The sequence below is a fragment of the Bos taurus genome, chromosome 6 (genome assembly GCF_002263795.3).
Source record: "Bos taurus isolate L1 Dominette 01449 registration number 42190680 breed Hereford chromosome 6, ARS-UCD2.0, whole genome shotgun sequence".
NCBI classification, from domain to species: domain Eukaryota; kingdom Metazoa; phylum Chordata; class Mammalia; order Artiodactyla; family Bovidae; genus Bos; species Bos taurus.
This window is the reverse complement of record NC_037333.1, coordinates 90,748,743-90,758,583: the sequence shown is the minus strand read 5'-3', so window position 1 is coordinate 90,758,583 and position 9,841 is coordinate 90,748,743. Positions and strand designations below refer to the sequence as shown.

At 39.3% G+C, this 9,841-nt stretch overlaps 1 protein-coding gene, 1 non-coding gene and 1 pseudogene across 2 annotated transcripts in view; 2 read left to right on the top strand and 1 right to left on the bottom strand.

Moving 5' to 3' along the window:
* The first annotated feature begins 868 nt into the window (after positions 1-868).
* Positions 869-9,841, top strand: part of PPEF2 (protein phosphatase with EF-hand domain 2) — a 47,104-nt gene continuing 38,131 nt past the window's right edge. Inside the window, exons 1-2 of the mRNA XM_015471683.3 lie at positions 869-951; positions 1,580-1,744. The gene's annotated coding sequence lies outside the window, so the exon portion shown is untranslated. The remainder of the gene's footprint in view (positions 952-1,579; positions 1,745-9,841) is intronic.
* TRNAG-CCC (transfer RNA glycine (anticodon CCC)) lies at positions 1,999-2,071 on the top strand. Its single transcript has one exon. It is a non-coding gene; the product is annotated as a tRNA-Gly (tRNA).
* On the bottom strand, positions 8,098-8,945 carry LOC783539 (large ribosomal subunit protein uL30-like; annotated as a pseudogene).

Below are 9,841 nucleotides of genomic sequence, written 5' to 3'. Positions count from 1 at the left end.
ATGAACTGCTGTCTATGGGGTCACACAGAGTTGGACACGACTGAAGTGACTTAGCAGCAGCAGCAGCAGCTTTATCGAAGAAGGCAATGGCACCCCACTCCAGTACTCCTGCCTGGAAAATCCCATGGATGGAGGAGCCTGGTAGGCTGCAGTCCATGGGGTCACTGAGGGTCAGACACGACTGAGCTACTTCACTTTCACTTTTCACTTTCATGCATTGGAGAAGGAAATGGCAACCCACTCCAGTGTTCTTGCCTGGAGAATCCCAGGGATGGGGGAGCCTGGTGGGCTGCCGTCTGTGGGGTCACACAGAGTCGGACACGACTGAAGTGACTTAGCAGCAGCTTTATAAGATACTTCAAAGTAGGATTTCTGGACCAAAGGGTTTACAGTTTATAAATTTGTAATTTAATAAGTTAAATACATGATTTAATAAATCTCAATTAAAATTTAATCTAGTTTAATTTCAAAAAAGTAAAACAATTCATATTTCCACCAGTATTGTAATGGACAGGGCTCTTTTTCTCATACTCTCAATAATATAGGATTTTACCCATCTTTTAACTTTTAGTCAATTTAGGGAAAATATTTTAACTGTCAACCACTAACGAAAAGTGAACCTATGTGAAAAGAGAATTCAAGGCAGAAAGGATTTGAAAGGGTAGAGTGATATTTTATTTTGATGTTACCTTCTACCAAGAAAATAGCCATAAACCTTTAGTATTATATAATTTCCAATGTCAATGTCATATGGTTCAAACTAATATTTAATTGTAGAGTTTCAAAACATATAATGCAAAGATTCAGAAATGCAAAGATAAATTTCTCAACCTGTACTTATCATAGAAATCTTTAAAATATTTCTTTCAAAGATGCACAGATCTGGAAGAATAAATAAGGATAAAGAGGATTTGAACAACATAATTAACGAGTTTGACCTACTAAATACAGGTAAGTAAACAGAGTATAATTTTTCTTTCTTTTACAAATTCCCATGGAATATTTAGTGCCTATTAGCACACACAGAAGCATCTTAGATTTATTGAAAAAGTAAGTTTTCTGGGAATAACGATTGATATTTTAACATATGAATAGTTTAGGTTATAACCTTTGGGGAAAGTGTCTGTAGTAGGAATAAGCAAAAAAAGACAGCATATTTCAATCAGGTTTTGCAAACAGAGAAAAGCCAGCTACAAGGAAGAAAGCCGGGGCCTTCTGCGTGGCTCCAGCTGGGACGCCTTGAGCTCTGGAGCCCCCAGCCCCATCTGTCTTGTCAGCACTCTTCTATTTCTAGGTTAAGGAGCTCAGCCTTCTCAGATGTGGCTTGAGAAACATAGCCTCCTAATCCAGGATTTAAGAAGACTTAGAAGTGAGGAGGAGGCAGGAGTGAGCAGCAGAGAACAGTCTCCAGGGGTTGGCCCTGAGTGTGAGCGAGACACCCCAGCTGAGCAGCCTCCTCCTTCAAATCCACCCCCAGGCCTGATCTGACTGAGATCAAGGGCTGCATATTGCCAGAAGGCAGGGAGCCCTGGATGCTTGGCCAGGGCTGTGAATGTTTTCACTTGCTTTCTGGGGACAGGTGTGCCGGACTAGGCCTGCGCCTGATTTATCGGACTCTAGATCTGGAAGAAGTCTGATCAGCCTGGGATCCCTGAGTCAACTTTGAAGATAAGATGGGGACCATATCTTTGTATTAAAGAGGTTTCTGCCTCGTTGTGACTCATAGTAAAAAATACCAAAAAAGGTAAGAACTTTCTTTCTAGCCTGATATACAGAAATGGTTGAGACCACGAGGGCAACAAACTTCCATTTCACGTGGGAAATAGATGCAGGTTTGGCCTGGGGAGAGAGTCAGAGCAGGCCCCTTTGTTTGCTGTGTGTGTTTTGAGGTCTTCAAGTCCTGGATGATGAATCTTCCATTTCTTGGGTTTACTTAGTGGGCAGATAAACAATCACCGACATTTCAGGGAAAAAAAAAAAAAAAGATAATGTTGGACTTCCCTGGTGGTCCAGTGGTTAAGACTTTGCGCTCCCATTGCAGAGGGCACAGGTTCAATCCCTGGTCAGGGAACAAAGATCCCAAATGGTGTGGCAAAAAAAAGAGATAATGTCAGCTATAGATGATACTAAGTTAGATCCTAGAAGGCAAGGACTCTCACCCATGCAGTGTAAATATGCCAGTTACCTGAGACGGTGGCTCAGCTAGAAAATCACCAGAGAGGCATCTTTTAGTCATTTACTGAATGATGCTGCTTTAACAGTCTGAGGCCATATCAAGCTCATTTTTCATCTTTGATCTTACAGTTTTCACTGTTTCAGATTTTGCCCTGAGAATTATTTTACTTCTTTCTATTCTGTGCACTTCCAAAACCCAAACATTTTAGTATACAGCATGGCTCTATAGGCAAGTTACCAATGATCAAAGCAAGTTGTGACTCACTGGTGGAGTCAATCATTATTGAAGTCCCTTCCAGCTCCAGAACTACAGGTATCTAGGTGTATTTTGGTTGGTTTGGTCATAATGGCTTCTCACTTTACCTCATACTCAGAATCTGCTTTCATGACATCCCTTATATCTGGGAACCATTTTGAAGATTAAAAAGATATACTGCTTTTTTTCTTTATTTCTTTATTGTTAACCAACATAAGCTAGGGGAACCTTTCATTTTGATATGCAAGGGGTAAAGATAACAACTCTTTGACCATCCTTGATATAATAACCTTCAAAAATAAAGTTGAATGGGATAAAAGTAAGGGACGGGAAAAATATAGAAGTGGAATCCACTCTTGATATTTAGTCAGTACATCTCACAGTGCTTCCTGTAGAAGAGCTAGAGAAAGATTCATCTATGTGGTGTAAAAATAAACCTGGCATAAAATTTATTCAATGACTTTTTAATGACCCTCCACTCTGTGTCAGGTACTGTGCCAAGTCCTGGAGATAAAAATGATGAATTTGTTAACATACAGTCTTTGCTCTCAAGGAACTCACAGTCTAATGATAAAGACACAAAATAGAAAACTATAATATGGTGTTACAGTGATGAAAATGTTGACAAAAATTCAATTAATTATCAAGAAAAAAATTCTTTTTTTTATTTGAGCCAAAGTGAGGATTACAACCCAGGAAGCAAATTCTCAGAAAGCTCTGAGTACTGTTCTGCCTCTTGAAGGCACAGTCATATATATTTTGGAGCCGAAGGATCATACATACATCAAAATGGCTAATTGGATTCTTGGCAAGGACTGATAGTCAATTCTAGGTTGTCTAATAGGACTTTGACAATTTTACCCTGTATGTACATTGTGCATGCCCATTGTTTAATGCTGAACTATAATCAATAGTTTCAAGTCATTTAGACATCATTGATTTAGTTGGAGTTTTGAATATACATTGAGAGGCACAAGAGATTATTACTCTATGAATGACACAGAGCCCAGTCAATATAGATAGCCAACAACAATAGCGAAGTCAGAAGCAAAGATTTAAGCTGTGACTCTTCAGGGCTTACTCATTTACCCAGAATTTCATTTAGACTAGAAAGGAGATTGTTCAATGAAGAAATCTGATTTTATATGTGAGTCAGTAGATAGTTAAATTGATAGACTAATCTGGTATGAAAGCACAATTTCAGTCTGAATTATAGAACAAGTTTCCCATTACAAAACAGTTTTAAAAATCAAGAGCCATTTGATTTTGCAACGTCACTTTCCCATTACAGAAACTTCAGAATTGAGTAAATTAATCAAATGTAGTAAACAAATGTGGTATATGCTACAAGGAAACATTTTATAGATTAGAGGAACATCTGAAGTCAGTGACAAGAATTATGAGGGGCCTGTTGTTATTGTTGTTTGGTCACTAAGTTGTGTCAGACTCTTTGCAACCCCATGGACTGCAGCATGCCAAAAATTACAAAAAAAATTTATATCAGCCTTTTATTTGATGATAGATCCAACCATTGGTTAAATTGTCTCCAGTGACTATACTTCGTAACAACTTTAAAGAATTTTCCTTCCATCTGGATAAGAAGGATAGGATTTCCTTCCATCTCATCTTTTCCTTCCAAAAGGATACCTAGAAATAAAAGTAACTTTAACTTTTAGTAGAGAGTTAGAAGGCAATGGCACCCCACTCCAGTACTCTTGCCTGGAATATCCTATGGACGGAGGAGCCTGGTGGGCTGCAGTCCATGGGGTCGCCAAGAGTCAGACATGACTGAGCGACTTCACTTTCACTTTTCACTTTCATGCATTGGAGAAGGAAATGGCAACCCACTCCAGTGTTCTTACCTGGAGAATCCCAGGGATGGAGGAGCCTGGTGGGCTGCCATCTATAGGGTCGCACAGAGTCGGACATGACTGAAGCGACTTAGCAGCAGCAGCAGCAGCAGCAACTGAACTAGTAAGATGGGTCTTATAAGCCTGGTCCAGATGCTTGGGTTAGCTGTCTGCTACTGTTATCATCTTCTTCTCATCTAGGCTTGGTGATTCTTGAATTAGTTGAAGTCAGGTGCTAGAAACAGGCTCGAAGTCCATTTGGGTAGAGGGGCCTTTTTAAAATGAGAGATGTGAAGGAATTCCCTGACCTTCCAGTGGTTAAGATTCAGTGCTTTCACTGCTGAGGCATGGGTTTGATCCCTGGTTGGAGGACTAAGATCCTGCAAGCCACACGGTACAACCAAAAATAAATAAATAAATAAAATGAGAGCTGTGAATCCATTAATGTCTAGCTGCATATAGATTAGTTAATAATACGTGAAAAGGTTCTTGCCATCATGGCTACAAAGAATCTTTAATTTGGTGTCCTTTCCAATAAACAAAACCTTTATGTTGTAATCCATGATCCTTAAGGTTTTCATATCCTAGAAGCTTGCTGAAAAAAGAGTTGGTTACCATTTTTTAAGTGTCTCAATAAGGCTCTGTAAATAATGTAATAATATTTCTTTTCAACTGCTGTGGGTGAAGGTTTCCAAAAATACTGTTTTTTCCATAAAACCATTTTCTCAGATGCCCAGTGGGTTAAAGAATGTACATATTGGAGTAATGGCAAATGTGCTTCAATAGACACTATAAGGTTTGTGGGGGGAGGGGCGTTTTATCAGGTCTAAACAATATTTGTGTGATGGAGTTAATTTTCCCTTTTTGTTGCTATATGGTATCTGTTTCTTTTCTTTCATGGTAGATTCCTGAGCCTGTAGAAAAAAATCTTATTTCCTTTGCAGGGTTCATGGAGAGCAGTGAACATTCTCGAGGCTGGGCAGAACCAGTGTTTAAAGTTGCTTCTTTGACTGTAGTATCAGCGAACTGATTTGCTTTAGCTTCCACAGTGTCGGATTCAGAATGCCCTGGTGTTTTCATAATGGCTCACTGTTTTGGCAGCTGTATAAGAATGAACAACACTGCGACCTGTTTTCCGTTTTTGCGGGGGAATTGTGGGTTAAGCTTGGGGTTAAGGCAATTAGTTCAGCTTGTGCTCACTTTCTTTCTGGTCAATAAGAGCTCTTAGGTATGTCCATCGTGGGCATTATTGCATAACCAGCTCAGTCATGTCCTGTTCACCCCTTAAGTAGGATCCATTTGTAAATCAACAAGATCAGCCTATCAATAGAATCTTCTAAGTCATTTCTGGGAGCAAAAAGATAATCTGTTAACAAAACGCAGTTTGGTTGTTTTCTTCCTGTAGTTCTGGAAACAAACTGTAAGGTTAGGGTTATTGTATAGACTCAAGATAGTATTAGGTGCAGAAAACAACAATACTTCATAAGAAGTTAGGTGGCATACAGAATGGTGCTAAATGTGGCGAGAGTTTAGAAGAGACTCAACTGAGTGTGGCACATCACTCGTTAAAGCAGACCCCATTGCTGTTTCTTCAGTATCCTTATATAAGAGAGCCCTTGCTGAAATAGCCCACATACAAGGCGGATGTCCTTTTACTACCGAGTCCAAGTTAGTTTTGGAGCGTAAAAGCAAGTCATCTACAAGCATTTTTGTAAAAGTATCAGAGTGGGACAGTAGCTATCTGTAAGTGACAAAAGGCTTAAAAAGCATCGTTAAAGACCTGATTATAATGCAGTCATCAAGGAAATTTGGCTATTTCTGTGACATTTGACATTTTAAGATAATAACTAGAATTATGAATGACAACATACCAGGACACTTCAAATTTTAGGAACTTCCTATAATTTCTAGAACATTTATATTAATAATGTTTATCCATAGAATATAACTTAAGAAGGTTTATTGTTACTCATCTGACAATGTTTTCCATGTAATTTAGCAGACCAAATAAACTTGATTAGTTTAATGTCTCTCTTTGAGATATTCAGGGGGTCCTTTGAAGGATCCCACAGTCAGTAAGAGGTCAAAAAAACTTCCTTTGGAATTTGAGAAAGTTTGTCAAAGATATCAAAAGGTTTTAAATGTTTGACAAGTAGGATCATAAGTTACTATGAACAATGTTTATTCACTTAATCAAAATGACGGTAAAAGATTTCAAAGGCACGTGCAGAAAGTTACTGGTAAAGACATTTCACAATCTGTTATTAAAAGCAGATTAACATTCAAGAAAACCTAGAGAAGAAACAAATTCTAGTTTTATCCTATTAAAAATAATCTAGAGAAAAAATGATCTAGACATTCACTGAATTTTCATCATTTAACCTATCAGACCTCTAAAGTTTCAAGTTGCCAAAAATATGGAGAAACTGTTTTTAGGTAGACATAGCATAAAACATAATTGTTCTTAAATAGTTTACTCAAAAGTTTTTCATCTCATTTATCTCTTTCATTACTTGTGAAAATATCATCAGGCCATTAATTTTCTTGTTGATAGATTTTATAACATAGATAAATAAGCTTATTGACTTTCAGTAAACCTATGTACAATGAAAGTATTGTATTTAATGTTGTTATACCTAACTTTACAGTGAAAGCCGCTCAGTCGTGTCCGACTCTTTGCGACCCCGTGGACTAAACAGTCCATGGAATTCTCCAGGCCAGAATACTGGAGTGGATAGCCTTTTCCTTCTCCAGGGGATCTTCCCAACCCAGGGATCAAACCTAATTCTCCCACATTGTAGGCAGATTCTTTATTAGCTTAGCCACAAGGGAAGCCCACTCAACTCTAAAGACATGTCTATATTAATTAAACTATCAATTTAAACTTGCTTTTTTTTCAGCAAAGATTAATCCTAGATCACACGATCCTTTAAAATTTTGAGTGAGTCTAAGTTACATTTAGAAATATTTGATTTGTAAGCACTTACTTCTAAATCAATTAAATAAAGCTCTTTTACAAATTAATTTTCATAGCACCATCCAGAGGTAGGGATGTATTGATACACAATCATATGTATATCCAGATAGACACAGACAGAGTCTGATAGCTTTTTTGCTTGATTTTTAAAAAGCTTCCCACCCTCTTTTTTTCCGCTTTTAGTTTTAAATTCTACTTTTTGAGCCAAGGCTGTAGTTTTAGGCAATATGGGCTGTGTTTACATTTCAAGGACATGATAAGAGTTATAACTTTAAGCTTTCTCCTAGGAATAATTTTGTTCTCTTAGAGTCAGAATTTTGAAAAGATGTTTTATCAAGGAGGCTTTCTCTATAGTTTTGGAATGTCAAGAGTCCCATCCTGGCCATTTAAGAGTTAAATGTAAGCAGTGACTTTGTTCTAATTGTGCAGGAAGCCAGCTAGGGTTCTAGGAGTGACTGCCCATCTGAAGCTGTTCAGCCTCTGAAGCGTGGTTTCTCATTATTCATTTGGTAGCCTATTTCAGATATAATCCGAACTGAGGGCAATGTGATGGATCGAATGTGAGCTGCTTCTGACTCCCTAAGGAGTTACCCTTGGGTCCGTTCGACTCCCTTACAAGTCTGGGTTTCTCCCTCCTGCAGTCTGAAACTGCCGTGGGTGCTCAGAGCACTGGGTGATCAGCCTTATTGTGCCCTTGGTGAGCAGAATTTCCTTGATGATTGTAGTGGGATGCCCTATAGGACCAGTATGAGTCATGAGAATTGATTCTCAGACACTTCTGCCAGCTTCTCAGTCACCTGAAGACACATTATGGCTAGAAGAAGCCAAGTCCCTTTTCTTTCTTTCTTTTTTTTTTTCAATTTGTTTCGATTGTTTATTAACCAGATTACAATAATAATCCTGGTAGATACCTTAGTTCATCCTTCTAATAAGCCTGTTGATCTGGTCTTCCCTGTTGCCAGCATCTCCACCTTCTACAAAATGGGTGGTCTTTTTCTTCATTCCATCTCGTGGAGAAGACGATTTAAAGGGCCACAGGAAGTTGTTTGCTTCTTTGAAACGTTTTCCAACGGTATAGATCTCATGAATCAGATCCTCCATGCAGATGATTCCATATTCCCAAGAGATCAAGCAATCAATGCGTTGTCTGTCAGGGCAATTCGCTTTTTGTTGATTTTGCCATAACCACGCTTGTAAATCAGTTCATTTACAGACTTCAGATTTGGGTACCCCATGCAATGTATGGCTCCACAATTCTCAGCATGTTAACTGATGCCTTGTTGAGCTTCACAAAGGTGCCGCTGAATATCTGCCGGAGGCGAAGGAGCCCAGCACCTTTCGAACCTTTGGGCTCACACTGTTGATACCTCTGATCCTGATGACAAACGCCAATTTGGCTTCCGCGGGTACATAGAAGTTACCGGCTTTTCGTGCCATCCTAGCCATTCGAATTTCAGTTCTGTACATCTGCCTGTATTCCTTGTGGTAACGCTTAGCTTTTTCATAGATAAGCTTCCTCCTTGCCTTTCGAAGCATCTTTTGGTCAAACTTCTTTCTCAGTCGCTTGATCTTAAGCTCTGCGAAATTCTTCCGCTTTTTCTTAAGGGTTTCTGGCACAGCAGGAACCTTCTTTTTCTTCTCTTCTGCACCCTCCATGGTTCCAGCCAGGAAAGAGCAAAGTCCCTTTTCTTAAGAGCTGAGCAGGTTCAGTCTCTCACTTCACCAGCAAACAATTTGTTCAGACCATGTGAACACACTCTTCCCAATTTAAGCCAAATTTTTAAAGAGGGCAGCCAACCCAGTTTACTCCAAAGTTCCTCCTAGGTGCATGCCTGCCTAGGAATTTCCACTTAGGCCCCTGCCTAGGAAATAGACCGGCATCCCCTTAGGATTCCAAGTCCCAAGAGAAACAGCTTGAATAAAATTCAGGACATCATTTAAAGCAATGATGTCTGGCTATCAGGAGAACTCATCAAAAACACCTGAGGAATACTAAGAAGTGGACAGTCTTAATGGGCCCATGCTGGTACCGAGCGCTGGTTCAGGGTAGACTCCAGATGTCAGCTGCTGGGTGTCTGAAGCTTGCTGGCTACCCCAAGAAAACGTCAAGGAAAATTCAGCTATCAAGTTAGGAAAGAAAAAAAATCATTTTATTTGAGCCAAACTGAGGATTATAAACCAGGAAGTAGCTTTTCCAAAAGCCCTAAGGACTTGCTCCACTTGTTAGAAGTCAAAGGCATGGTCATATCCGTTTTAGAAACAAAGAATCATACATCGAAATGACATATTGGTATTTTACATACAGTTCAGCAAGGATACATAGTCCAGGTAAACACAAGGATACATAGTCCAGGTAAACGCAAGGATACATAGTCCAGGGAAACGCAAGGATACATAGTCTGGGTAAACACAAGGATACATAGTCCAGGGAAGCACGTGGTGCAAAGCAAGCACAGAAAAAATATCACTCTTGACAGTTCAGCAGGCACTCCCACCTCCCAAAAGAGGTCTGGTTCTTGTGGAGGCACACTCCATAGCAGGGAGGAGAGGAGGAGACCCAAACCAACACAGAGAGAAGTTTGT